The following is a 14,609-nucleotide window of genomic DNA, read 5'->3' as shown; positions in this document are numbered from 1 at the left end:
AGGGCTGGGGACACAGGATCGAAAGGAGATAAAGCTACTGGAGAGTGTCCAGAAGAGGCTACGAAGTCAGGGAAGGGTTTGGAGGGGACGGCATATGAGGAGCAGCTGAAGTCCCTGGGTTTGTTCAGCCTGGAGGAGACTGAGATCTCTTGGCAGTCTACGTCTTCCTCACAAGAGGAGCTGGAGGGGCAGGAACCGAACTCTTCTCCTTAGTGACCAGTGACAGAACCCGAGGGAATGTCAGGAGGATGTGCCAGGGGAGGGTCAGTTGGACATGAGGAAAAGGTTCTTCACCCAGAGGTGCTGGACACTGGAACAGGCTCCCCAGGGAGGTGTCACGGCCCCAACCTGACAGTGTTCAAGAAGAGACTGGACAACGTCCTCAGACACACAGTGTGAACTGTGGGGTGTCCTGGGCAGGGACAGGAGTTGGAACCGGTGATCCTTGTGTGTCTCTCCCAACTCAGGACATTCTATGATTCTATGATGCCTTCTCTTTGGTATTTTCTTTTTCATTATCATAGGTATAATTTTTATTACTGCATATTTTAATTTCAATTTTTTAAATGTCATTTTTAAATCTTTGGTCTATTCTTTTTAATTCCAATTATTAAACTGTTTTTAACTCAACCACAAGTGTTCTCACTGTTACCCTTCCGGTTCTCTCCCCCGTCCCGCTGCGGGGAGGGAGCGAGCGGCTGCATGGGCTCAGTTACCGGCTGGGGTTCAACACGACGGTCCTTTCTCCAGCCCTTGTTCCACCCCATGGGCGTCAGGCTCAGGTCCCACACGATCCAATACGTCCTCACCAACCACCGCTCCCCTGCCCACCCTTTGATGTCACACACACACAGTTGCCCTCAGCCCACGGGCCGCCCTGTGAAACGTCCATAAAATGTCACAACTCCCCGTTGAGCTCATGGAGTCCGTGGCTTTGGGCTCCGTCTGTTCCGTGGCCACTCCGGACAGCACAGGTGTCTGTTCCGTGGGGTCACGGGCACCAAACCCAGCTCGGGTGGGAACCAAGAGGGTCCCCTCGTGTTCAGGGCCCAAAGCGCCATCTGCAGCATCTGCCCGTGCTTTTGAGTGCCCAGAGCCCCCTTCTTGGGGCCCAAATCCTCATGTTCGGGGTCCCAACGTGTCTTTTATCACCCACGGCCTCTGATCAGGGCCCAGTTTCATGTTTGGGTGGAGCTCGTTGCCTGGCAACAACCAGCCGGAAGTCTCTGGGGAGTCAGGGGACCCAGGACAGCCAATGGCATTTGAGGAGGCGGGGCAAGTCATGTGATTGATAGGTAACCAGCCAATCCAGCTTTGAGGCCTGCAGGAAAGGTGGCGAGAGCTGACCGAGCTAGGCAGCGTTCAGGGGCGGGCCGTGCTGGCTGCACCAATCACAGCTGGAGGGAGTGCAGCACCCTGATGATTGACAAGTGGTCTGACCCATCACTTGGTAGGGGGGGAAATGAGAAATCCCAGCCGGCCAATCACAGGAAACATTACCTCAGGGCAGGGTGGGCACTGTGGGGGGAGTGACCCCTAAGGCAGCCAATCAGATCCAGGATCACCTCAGGGGAGGAGACTGACAGCCCTCCCGCCCAATGGCGGCGCAGCCCAGGCTGAGGAGGCGGCGGCTCTGCGGGCGGCCAGGCTGAGCTTTGCCGTGGCGCCCGTGGAGCTGCCCCAAGGCTGAGCAGCCCCCGGCCCAGCCCTGGGGCCCTTTTTCCTGCAACTGGGGCCCTGGGGATGTTGTTGCTGCATCTGGCTCAGGTGTGCGTGGGCTGCTCTGGCCTTGTTCTCCTGGGCGGGGGGAAATGGTACCGAAAAGTCGGCAAAAAGGTTCTTTAACACGGTTTGGAAAGTGGTAAAAGCAGCACTTTTGTTACAGCGCCGGACACTCGCAAGATTGCTCCTCTGATCGAGCGTGTGTGTGATTCGCACTTCTTGGTGTTTCTTACATACACCTCTTGCATATTCATTTGTTTCTCCTGCTTAGTTAGTGCATCAAACATAAATTATTTCCATAACCCCACCATAACTTTGCTGAAATCCATCCTTGGTACTCGAGAGTCTTCATCAGGGTCTCTGGTGTCCCCGGTTTCTCCCCAGCTGCTGCCCGCCCGGTGTCGGCTTCTTGACCTGATTGCTTGATTGTGCATTTTTTCCCTCTTGCTGTCTTTTTGTCCTTTTTTTTCTTTCCTTTCTGTTCTGTTCCCGGTCCCATCTTTTCTCACTGTATCCCCCTGTCCAGCTGCTGCCCCTTCTTTCCTCTCTCTCTTGCTCTGTTTTTCCTCTCTCCATCTCTCTGTCCCACTGCCCACCACAGTTGTTTATTCCTTCAGTGCTGTCCCGCCCCCTGTTCCTTTGCCCTTTCTCTGTCACTCCATCCCAGTCCCGGTGTATTTTTAATTTGTTTTTTCATCTCAGTCCTGAACCATTACTACATTTTTCTTCTTCCACCCCTTTGTCCTGCTCCCTGCCCCTGTCTTTGTCTCTCCTTCCCTTTGTTCTGCTGCCCATCTCATTTTCCCTTCCTGCTCCAGCTCTCTGTCCTGCTCCCTGCCCCTCTCATTCCCTCTCTGTTTCTCTGCCCTTCTCCCTGTCTGTCCCCCGCTCTGTTTTGCTGTCCTGCTCCCTCTGTAGTTTTTCCACTCTCTCTGTCACTCTCTCCTGCTCCCTGTCACTTTCATTTCTCACTCCATCTCTGTCCTGCAGCCCAAAGCTGCTTTTTGGTCTCCATCTCTGCCCTGCTGCCCAGCCCAGGCCTTTTTACCTCTATCTGTGCCCTGCTGCCTGTCTCTGCTCTTTGTCTTTCCCTTTGTGCTGCGTCCCTGACCCTTTTTCCTCTGTCTGTGTTGCCCTGTCCTGCTCCCTGTCCTTGTGTTTCTCTGACAATCCTTGTCCTTCTCCCTTTCCTTCTCTGTTTGTCTCCCTGTCCCATGTCCCTCTTCATCTCTTTTTTTCTCTTCTATCTTTCTCTCTGTTCCTGCTGATTGTTTCTCCATGTATATCCTGTTCCCTGCCCCTTTTATCCTCTCACTGTCCCTCTGTCCTGCTGCCTGTCCCCATCTTTTCTGTCTTTATTCTTGCCCCGCTGCCTGTCCCATTGCTTCTGGCAATCGACCCCTGTCCAGCTGGCTCTGCCTTTTATTTTTTGTCTCTTCCTCTTTGCTGCTTCTCAGCCCTCCTTTCCTCTTCCTCCAGCTCACTGTGGGTTTTCTCCCTTTGTCAGTCTCTTCATCCCCATCTGACCTTTGCTTTCTTTCTCAGTCCCTATGTTCTGCTCTCTCTCCTTCCTTTTCTCCATCTGTACATCCCCCTCCCTGTCCCTGTCTTTCTCTACCCAACTTTCCTTCTTCTCCTTCCCATCCCCTTGTCCCTCTGTCCTGCTCCTCCACCCTCCTCTTTCTTCCTCCCTGTCTCATTGTGGCTCCTCGTCCCTATTTGTCTTGATCTCTCCATCTCTCCAGCCTTTTCCCTGTGTGTTTCTTTCTCTCTGGGCTCCTCTATCTTCTCTCTTGTCTGATTTGTCTCTTTCTAGTCCCCTGTCCTTCTCCCCGGCAGCTTCAACTGAATGACCAGGTGTCGCTGTGCTCTGGTATTTGCTGAGCACTGCCCTGGGGAAGATCTGTGTCTGTAGGGCTGGGGATCATTTAGGAGCTGGTCTCCTCCTGCAGACGGCAGAGCCGGGTGTAGTTGTGGCAGAGCTTGTTCTCAGCTGCTGCTCTGTGCAGCTTGGGGAAAGAGCCGGCTGGGGACCTTCTTTTGAAGGAAGGTTTCTTGTTCTGCGCTCACTGCTCCTCGGGACCCTGCACAGGAGCCGTGTCGGGGTCTGCAGGGACTGGTGGGACCTGCTGTGATTCCTTGTGAACGTGAACTGAACTTGTCCTGATGTCCTCCAATGAAACCAGACTGACTGTGGATGTTTTTCTTACCAGCTCCAGTGTCAACCTGTGTGCTCGGCGCTAAACAACAAGAGACCTTGTGCTGTTTTCCAGATGTCAGTGGCTGCAAATCAGCTGACAACATCATTGCCTTAGGTAACGGGGCAGGTGGTCTGTGATCAGGGCTGTGGACTTGCATGGCGCTGCTTTCATGAATGTTTTCTGGTCGTGCCACTTCAAAGCCCTTCCATTTCCTGGAAATTTTAAGATGACATTTCTTATTCTGAGGTTCAGACTGGAGTTGGACTTAATGTTGAGTGGCTGATATAATGGGCTCCATCAAATAAGAACAAGAACCTTGCTTTTTTGTGTTTTTTTTTTTTTCTCACACCATCTGAACTTCAGTAAGCAAGAGGAAGAGTGGTTGACAGAGTCTGTTTTCTGAGAGTAACATGTTCCTGTACCTTTCCAATCTTTCTATGGTGCAGGATTTCTGCCCTTGCAGAGAGGACTGCAAAACCCGCTGCTATCTGGTTGGACTTTGCCTCCCAACGCGGCGCAGCCTCTTCCATTGTGACATCACCCACTGCCGTTGATGTCACAAAGCAGCATCAGCGCTGAGGTCAGCACAGCAGGGTATAAAAGCAGGGGTCTCCCTGCGCCTTTGTCACTCTCGATCTTGAAGGAACAGAGATCGCAGAGTTTTTGGCTCACTCGTGAGCGAGTCAGATGCTTGTTACCTGCACCTCAGCAGGTACCACGAGACAGACGGAAAAGGTTCAAAGTCTGAACGGGTATGTTTTAAAAATCCTCCTCCCCTTTCCCAGGTGTGTTTTCAACCTCACCAGCTGGTGTGGGTGGAGGGTGGACAGGAGAGGAACACGAGGGCAGCCTGAGAGCTCGCTCTGGAGCTGGTGGAAGGCAGCAGCCGCCTTTCAGTCTCTTCATGACCACAGGGGCAAGGCCCAGAAAGCCTTTGATCTCTGCAGAATGAGGGACAGGTCTATTTTGGATTGCATGGAGGGAGTCCCAAGCAGTGGCCCCGATACAGCCTGCCGTAGGGGCACAGGCTGAACCTTCTCTTGAGAGGGTGGAGAACAGGATCAGCACAAGTCCCCATCAGGTGGTGGGCAGGAGAAACAGCGTTCATCATGTGCCTTCCATTTCCAAAGAATACCTGTCCAGCCCCACAGACGGGAAGTGTGGCCACAGCTCTTGTTGCAACTCCTGCTCTTAGTCCAGAGTCAATCTTGAGCCCTTTGTCCCTAACGAAACAATCGCTGCCATGACAAATCCCCACTGGTGCAGCTGGTGACAACCCCAGCAGTGACTCGAGCTGGTGCAGGACCAAGCCAACGCACACGCCAGGAACGCCAGGCTCAAGGGCTGCAGTCCCTGCTGCTGCTCTCCAGTCTGCTGCTGATCTGCACGGGAACCGCCAGCTTCACCAGCCTTTTCCTCCTTGTTGCTCTGCAGGAAGATGAAGGCACTGAAGGCAACAATCCTGGTGCTGCTTCTCGGCCTGTTCTCTCTCGGTGAGTCTCTGCAGAGCTCCAACCTGAGGATGGTGCTTTAGGATGTACTTGGGGCTACATCCTGCCCTGGTCCGCTTCCCCCGCTGTGACCAGAGGAGCTCAGCTGAGAGCAGAAAGTCCCCGACAGAGCTGTGCCAGTCCCTGCTCCAGCGGGACGGGAGTGGGGGTGAGGAAGGGGTGACTTGCCATCCCCAGGAGGGCTAAGCCAGTTCTCTTCAGCCGAGGGAGAGGCCGTGGCTGAGCTCTCCTGCCCCAGGGGGATGAAAATCTTCTGCAGGACCGGGAGCACAGTCCAAGGCAGGGAACGTCCATCTCTTGCGGAGCCCATATGCCATGATGGCCACTGTCAAAGACAATAAGAGGAGAGACAACAATGGCACTGGGGATAGACACAGAAAGGGGAGAGGGCAGCCCGAGGCACAACCCAGCCTTAGACCAAGTTCTAAGCTCTGGTGTGCGTCTGACAGGTGTTTTCCATGTGGGACGACTCGGCACCTTATTGCTCTGGAGCACTGCAGCGGAATTAGGACACCTGAGTGAAACCCAATCCCTGCCAGACCAGCTCGGAAAGCTCCAGGAACAGCTTTATAGTCTGCGCTGGAGCGCAAAGGATGTGGCTGAGCGGGCTCTCCATGAAGGCATGAAGCAGGGAAGGCTCCCAGGCTTTACCGGACGGGTAAGGGCACAAGGCAGAAGGATCTACTCAGGGGTTTTATCCTCCCTCCGGCACGTATCCTACTCCATTCCCTGTCACAGCCAACAGGCTGGTGCTGCTGGAACAAGTGCTGTCATGGCCACGCTTCCTTGTCTGTCCATGCTGCCTGGCCTGGGGCCTCTCCACGGGAAAAGCCCCTTCCCGCAGCTCCAGCATTCAGAGCACTGGAGTGAGCAGCCCCCGCTTTCTGATCCCGTCAAGCACAGCAGAGCAAACCTGGGAGGCTTCCAGGCAATTTGGCTGTTCCTTCCATCTGATATGGGCCTTGTCCCCGTTCACCTTGCCTGGTCTTGCAGGGGAGCTGCTTGCCCCCTTCCTTTTCCTTCCAACAGGCGCTCTCCTTTGTGTTCCTTCCCCAGGCGGTTCAGGAGATCATCAATGAAGCCCTGGAGAAGCTGGAAGAAATGCAGGTCCCGATGCCTGATTACGCCCTAAAATCAGCAGGTACCATGACACTGTACAAACAAACCAGTTCCAAAGCGCTTCCTGTCCAGATTGACAAGATGGCCATTGGAACGTGCCCAGGGGTAGGAGAGAAAGGGCAAGAAGTCAAGGGTCACCTTGTGCCCTACAAGTGCCCCCACTGACAGAGTCTGTAATGGGCCAGACCCCATGGGAAGCACAGAAAGCCTGATTCACGTTCTTGTCTTTTTCCACGGCCCATGACTCCCTGCTGTGTGTTCTAGAGGGGTCATTCCAGTTAGAAAGAGAGGAACCCACTGTAGGACATGGATGACAACTGAGAAGCTTTTTCAAGTCAACAGTGCAATATTGCTCCCAACACTGCCTGATGATTCTGCTCATGTTTTAATTTCCAGGGGCTGCTGTCATTCATTCAAGGACTTCTCCATCTCTCCGGAATGACAAAGCCAAAGTCTTCCTGTACTCCATGCCGGTGATGGATTATATGAGGTCCCCTGAGCTTGTTCTTGAGGTAGGAGCACCAAGACGCAGTAAAACAGAGGTCAGAGAATGACCCACACACACTGCTCAGAGTTGCCTTTCCCCCCGTCTTTGCTCCTCGAAGCTTCTTCTCCTGCCTCCTTCTCGCATGGACCTGCTCTCCTCCTGTGTCTCCCTGCTGAGTATTTCCTGTCCCAGAGTGCCCCAGGTTCTCGGTGGGAGCTTCTACCAGGCCAGGCTGCTCCTGCAATCTGTGTCTGCCCAGTCGCTGTGCAAACTGTCAGCACGGCACAGAAGGAGAATGGCAGAGGTGCCTGCAGAGCTCTGGGAGAGACCCAGGGCAACCTTCTCCATGTCAATGTAGTTTCTTCTTCTTTGTTCAGCCAGAAAATCATCCTGGAAGCTGCTGGCCCTTCCCAGGAAGTCAAGGACAGGTCTTCATCAAGCTGTCTGAGCCAGTGATTCCCAGAGCCGTCAGCATGGACCATGTGTCGGGGACAGCGTTCCATGGAGAAAGTGTCTCCGGAGCTCCAAAGGACTTTGCTGTCTACGTAAGTGATTTCTCTGGAGTGGGGGGCAGGGGGTTGCACAGCATTTCTAAGCAGGGGCTGAAGGTGGTTCTGAGAGTGGAGTGGCCTGAAGGTTCCTCCTGGCTCTCAGAACAAACAGGCTCCTTGGAGTCGCTCCCTTCCCATTGTATTCCTCTTTTATTCAATGGACCACTCGAAAGGAAGCTTCTGGGGCAAGAGGCTACTCCAGGAGCCATAGGGAAAAGGAGCTGGACAGTGCATGGTCCTAGACCTTGTTGGCTTCCAATGCCAGTGGCATTTGTGATCCTCAGGTTACCTCCCTCTCACTGGGAGCGTCTGCTCCTTTTCTGACCGGCAGCTTGGACTCGTTGAGTAGGCAAGTGTGCCGTGCTGCCCACCTGCAGCTTCTCATCTTTTCCTTGTGCTCATGGTCCTTGGACTACGTAGCTGAAATAAGCCTGTGCCTCATCGACTGAAGTTCAGTCTTGCCATGGTGCACCAGACGCTCTTGTTTTCTCCACCCCTGTCCTTCTGTAGGGCTTCAAGGAAGAACACGACGAGCAGGGAACATTCCTGGGACAGTTCACCTTCCTGGCAGCACTGAATCCCAGTCAGACCTTCCAGCTGAAGGTATGGGGACAAAGAGGGGGGAGAACTGTAGGAGAGGAGGCGAAATGCGGCTGGATGGGGAGAGGCTTCCCTGCCAAAGGGCTACAGGCAGCCCTGTCCTTGAACGTGTGCCACGCTGGCCTTTCTTCTGATTTAACTTCCTGGTGGCACATGGCTGGACTGCCGCTCTTCTTCTCTTTCATTTTGGGTTTAAACTTCAGCACTTAGAAGCGCCACAGTTGAAACTAGAATCAGCTTGACTGTCTGGACCCCAAGTGCACACAAGAGGCCACATCCCGTAGGATGCACGACTGCTGCTCTGCCAGTTAAAGACCAGAAATACTGGGCTTCCTGAGGATTCTGTTGGTGCTGGCAGTGAGCAGTGACAGGGAGGCCATTCTGTTTCCTTGGCTTCCTAGAGAAGGCAATGAGCTGTTTTCCTGACACCACCACTGGGTCTTCTGACTGTGGAAGCCTGTGCCCCAAAGCAGGCGAGAACTTTCCAGCGTATTTGCTGAGGCATCTGGGTGCTGCTTCTTCCTTTACTAGTTCTCATGGCCCAACGAGGTAGAGCAGGACAAGGACATCTTGCCCACGACAGGTCCAAAGCCCTCGCGGGGCAGCTGGAAGGAAGCTGTTGAACGAGGCCGTCGCTGCGGCACTTCTGTCAGTGGTCACGTACCAGAGAGGAAAAGGCGACTCATTTCTCCTTGTCGTTTCAGAACGAGCTCCCTGGGGTTGTGAATTACATCCAGCTGCAAGTGCTGAGCAACTGGGGCCACCCAGACCACACCTGCCTGTATCGGTTCAGGGTGCACGGTGATCTGCCCAAAGACGGGGGAGTGGTGCCGGTTTCATCTACCAATAAATTCCATTAATGTTCACCAAGTCGAGTACCAGTCTGCTTTGCCTGTGATGCTGACTGGTCCTCCCTGAGCTAACTGCAGCTCCCCATCTTTCTCTGAACCCATCAGCTTATGGGAGACTTCAGGAGTCCACAGCAAGATTTTCCTTATTAGGGAAAACAGGAAAACTCAGTCACAAATCTGCAGAAAGCCTGACATCCACATGCTTGCTGCCTCCACAGGAACATCAGCAAGGCCCTGCCTGTACACCAAAGATTAAATTAATGGAGAGTTTTCCTGTGCAGGAAGCAACTAAGGATCAATGGAACCATCCGTTGTTACCTGTTTTCACAAGAGGCAGATGCTGCTTCAGTGTCCATCTTTCAGTGTGTTGCCAATGTGAAAATGGAAGTGTGTTTTTTTCTAAGAAGGAAACCTTAACTGGAAAGTTGGTTCATGCCTCATTTGCCTCCCTGTGCCTATAATCGAATTAATAGCTCAGGAACCGTTACAGAGTGATTAGCAAAGCAAACTCAGGACACTTCAGAGATCACATAACCACACGAGTCTGTCTTTCCTTTTGACCCCGAGTTCCCCAACCCCAAGGCAGGAGCAGGCAGGGCAGTCGTTTCCTCGAGTCACACCAGGGAGGAGAGAGCAGCAACAGCGCTTGGCACCCAGGGCTGGCAACAGCAATTTGTGCTCTGAGCTGGGGCTTAGTCCATGTGCAAGCCCAGCACTGATCCAGATACCAAACTGAGGGTGTCAGTTCATCCCCGCTGCCACACACACGCTGCGCCTTCTCCCATCGCCTCCTCCCGATGAGCTGTTTTCCAGCCCCTTCCACCTCAGCCCAGCTCAGACACCTGCACTCTGGCCCAGGGCTGACTGGGGCTGGTGACCCTCGGGGCAGCAGCAGGAACTGCTCTGACCCTGGTTGTGGGGCTGTCCCTGGGCTGAGCCCTCGGGCCCAGGGCTGCTGAACTGGGCCATGGTGGGGCCCAGGGGTGCTGAGGTCGACAGGTCCCCCCAGCCTGTCTGTGCTGGAGACACCTGCTCCTGCAGCAGCCCTGGTCCTGGACCTGAACCTGCTCCATCCTCATCCAGAAGTACACGTTTGTTTGGCATTTTCTTAAAACTGAAGATCATTCAGGTAGAGGCAGAGCCTGTTCAGCAGTTTGAGTAGTTTGGGGACAGAGGCCAGTTGGGGGCCAGGGCCCTCAGGGGTGGGGGCTGTTTCTGCCCCGTGCCCTTGGCCTGGCGCTCACAGCTGGGAAGGGACTTTCCAAAATCCTGCTGGGAGGAGCCAGATGTGCCCACCCCCGGCACAGCCTCAGGGTCTGCTGCCGACCTGCCTTCAGATCATCTCTCCATAGAATCATAGGATCACTTTGGTTGGAAGAGACCATCAGGTTCATGGAGTCCAAACATAACCCAACTCTAGTACTAACCCATGTCCCTAATGACCTCCAGTCTAAACCTCCCCTGGCACAACTTGAGGCCGTTTCCTCTTGTCCTCTCACTTGCTCCTTGGGAGAAGAGACCAACACCCTCCATGCTCCAACCTCCTTTCAGGCAGTTGTAGACAGTGATCAGGTCTCCCCTCAGCCTCCTGTTCTCCAGGCTGAACCCACCACTTCCCTCAGCCGCTCCTCATCACACTTGTGCTCCGGCCCATCAGCAGCTTTGTCGCCTCCTCTGCACTCTCTCTAGTGCCTCAATGTCCTTCTTCTGATGAGGGGCCCAAAACTGAACACAGGATTCAAGCTGCGGCCTCACCAGCGCCGAGCACAGTGGCAACAATAAAGTGTGGCTGATGTTCTCTCTTGACCACACTCCCTTCCCCACTAAGGAAAGGGAAAAGGGGGAAAAGGGAGAAAGACTTACAATTTGGATAGATTTATAAAACAAAACAAGACAAAAATTAAAACTTTCCTCGTAATACTAATAATGAGACAAATAAGGCAAAATATACAAAACCTATATTGTATTGCCCAGAGTAGCCAAAATGCTGCCACAGGGGCTGGTGTCACAGCAGAGGCTGCAGCGAAGACGTCAGGAAGTCCTGGACTGGACTCGGCAGTGCACAGGAACTGGATTCAGGGATGCAAGGACTGGAACCAGGATCAGGGTTGCAGGCAGGACAACGGGCAGGCTCCTCTTGAGATGCCAGCCATGGACCAAGAGCCTGAGACCCTTGTGATCTCCCAGCATTAAACTGTGCATGACGTGGATGGCATGGAACAACTCAGTTTTCAATTGGCGTCACTCGTTCTGTCCACCCCTCCCTGCAAGTACAACCCCCTCACTTATGGGACATAAGAGATTCACCAGCGATGTTGGCTGCTATAGCAATAAGATCTAGTCCTAGGCCTTTTCTGCATACCAGCCCTACTGCTAGCTCAGTAAAACTGTCAATATTGGCCGTTGTCGGCTCTGGAGCAGACTGTGTTTGAAAAACATGCATCCAACTGCAGAAATATGCAGTTACTTAGAAGAGCTTAAGCTGAAAGGAAAATTCACCAAAAGAGAATTAGTCTTGTTTTAACGAAAAGCAGGACAGCCCCCATCACAGTCTGCACCTTCCTCAGAGAGGCAGCAGAGGTGAGGGCCCGATGTCCTGTCTCGGCTGACCAGTGAGAACAGGACAGGTGGAAATGGAATGAGGCTGCATCAGGGGGTGTTCAGACTGGACATTAGGAGGAAGTTCTTCACTGGAGGGTGGTCGGTCACTGGAACAGGCTCCCCAGGGAAGTGGTCACGGCTCCCAGCCTGTCAGAGGTCAAGGAGTGTCTGGACGATGCTCTTTGTCTTGTGGTTTAGTGTTATGTGGTTGTGCGAGCAGCGGGGAGCTGGACTCATTGATCCTTACGGGGATCTTCTACCTCGAGATATTCTATGATTCTGTGATGTTCAAGCTCAAGAATAGTCCATCCCAGACCCATTTGTGTGTGTGTGTTTGTCTCTTTCTGAGCTAACTGGGGAGATGAGGAGATCTCTGGGAGGGATCTAAACCTTACATGTGTCATATGGATGAATATTTTCCACTAACACAGTCAAGAGTACAGAGAGACATGGTGGGGTTGGGGAGGTGAGGAGCAGGTTCTCCATACAGTGATGGACCCCAGGCAGACTGCTGCTCCTTCCTGTCCACACCTCCTCAGGGGACACTCTGCATCAGTATCAATGGGAGAATTCTCCTATCACTTCTTCTAAGTGCTCTTTCTGTACCTTCCTCCTTCACTCCACCCTTGAAACTTACCTAATTAAGTGTACAAGTGTTGAAAACCAGATGTACATGATGGAAGTGACAGGGCTCTATCAGTCTTGCGTGATAACTGCCAGTCCCAGGCAGATACCTCAGGTACACCGAGGGCTCTGGAGGTTTGCACTGGGGGCTTATGGTCAGACCATGGAGCTCTGCCTGAAAACATGAGAACTGCTCTCAGTTCTTTTAAAAAAACAAACAAACAAACAATACAAAACCACAACTCACTCATCAGCTGAAATGATTCAATGTTTTAAATAAAATGTCCATGAACTTCTGTCCTGCCAAAATATGGATTTTTACAATATGTATGAATTGCAGGAGAAGAAATATTGTAGTTACCCTGTGCTTGTATTTCCAGAACTCTGCCTATGATACTGTGTATTTAATCCCCCTGAACATCCAGGTGTTTCTACCTGTCCTTATTCAACCCAGCATGTCTGCAGTCATCTCTTCAGAAGCCTGTCTGGACATTTGCACTTTCCATTGCTCCCCAGAGGTTCTTGCTCCTCTCACTCTTTGCTCATTCAGAGCCTGTCACCTTTCTCTGCTTTGAGCTTCAGGCAGGTATAGCTGAATTGTCTTTCAGCTGTCACTCTCATACTCCCTGTAGGCAACTCTTCAATTGTGGCGATGGACCTCACTGGAAGTGGCTGAAACTAACGACAGAGTATATTTTATTGTTCATTATGTTGTGTTGTGTTTTCTTTCTCATTATCTTTTTTGCTTTTGCCAATTAAAAAAGCCTCTTTGTGCCTATTTAAATCCAGATCTCTAAGGAAAGCATGAAGTAATTCATGCAGAGAAGCTGTAACAATCAGGTGCAAACTTGAGTGGAGAATCTGATGTAAAGAAAAGTGATGTAACTCCCAGGGGGCCAATGAGTGAAACAGAGAGGTTAGAAAGGTGAGAAGCAAGGATGTCCATCCCATGTCTGGCCTCAAGGGACTGCTTTTCCCACCTGTCCAACTTCCTCAGGAGACACTCTGCACCAGTATCCATGGGAGAATTCTTCTCTCACTTCTCCCCAGTACTCATTCAAAATGTCCTCTTTACCCACCCCCCTGAAACCTCTCTAATGAGCTCTACAATTCTTCAATACTTGAAGAAAATGATGGAAGAGACACGGCTTGTGAGGGCTTGGAGAATTTTCGTGAGCCCATGGAGTACATGAGGCTCATGAAGCTCAGTTACTGAGAAGAGACTCAACAAAGCTCTCAAGAAGCCAAAGGCAAAAGCAAACCCCAAAGTTCCTTGAAGTATTAATGGGCCCCACTGAGGGCTGTTCCTGACAAAGCCTCCCCAGAGACTCGTTAGAGCAGATAATTGGAGGCTGTGATGACAGGTAGGCCAAGGCCCTGTGCAGGTGGCTCTGATGCTCAGAAACCCCTTGGTTTGCTTTCTGAAGCAGAAAGGAGAAGCCCTGACCTCCAGGCAATGGGAAGGGGGATCCTGTCCTTCACACACGGCTCAGGGCTCTTGCTGGGACCGTGGGATGTGGGTGTGCAAGGCCGAGGGAAGGACAACACTGGTACAACAACTTCCAGCTTCCCCATGGGGCTGCAAGGAGACAACGAGGCCCCAGTGCCATGGGGAGAACATGTCTTCTCCTTGGACTCAGTGGCAGAGACAACTGCCATGGCCAAGGTGACAGAGACCTCGGTTCTGCTGGTGCCTTCCAGCCTTGCCAGCGCCCTTTGCCATCTCCACCTCAGGCTGTTCTACATGGTCCCACACCTGCCCCTCTTTTCCCGCAGGCAGTAGACACGCATCTCCCTTCCCCATCTGCTCTCACCCCAGCATTTCTGTCCCTTCGCTGATGTGTCTGCACCCTCACTGGCTGTTCTTTGGAACACAAACCATGGGCTGATCCAGCTCCCTCTGGGTGACCTCTTGCACCACGGCACTGCCCTTCCAGTGACATTTCTTCCTCCTGATAACCAGTATCCACTTCCCAATCTGTACTTGGTGGCTTTTTTTTCACTGCTCCTTTTTCCCACTACTTGAGAAATCTTTACCACCTTCAGAAACTGCCCATCAAGCAGGGAACCCAACCTGTTAGTCTTCTTGTGGTCTTGCACTTGACCAGAGAGAAGTCACCTCACCATGATCTTCTAAATCCCAGCACTGCTGCTGGCCTTTCAGCTTCTCTGATGGACACGACCATGTCCCTGCTGCTGTCCCTTCATGAACTCAGGTGGGATGGACATGACAGCCCGTCTCCAAGGCCTCTTCCTGGGTAGGGCCTGTGGCTACTTAGGCTGAGGTTCTTTCCCAGCCATGTCCCTGCTGCTGGGCTGTCACCTCCAGAGACAGAAATGAC

The sequence above is a fragment of the Caloenas nicobarica genome, chromosome 30, assembly GCF_036013445.1.
Source record: "Caloenas nicobarica isolate bCalNic1 chromosome 30, bCalNic1.hap1, whole genome shotgun sequence".
In the NCBI taxonomy this organism is placed as follows: Eukaryota; Metazoa; Chordata; class Aves; order Columbiformes; family Columbidae; genus Caloenas; species Caloenas nicobarica.
This window is presented reverse-complemented; position numbering follows the sequence as displayed.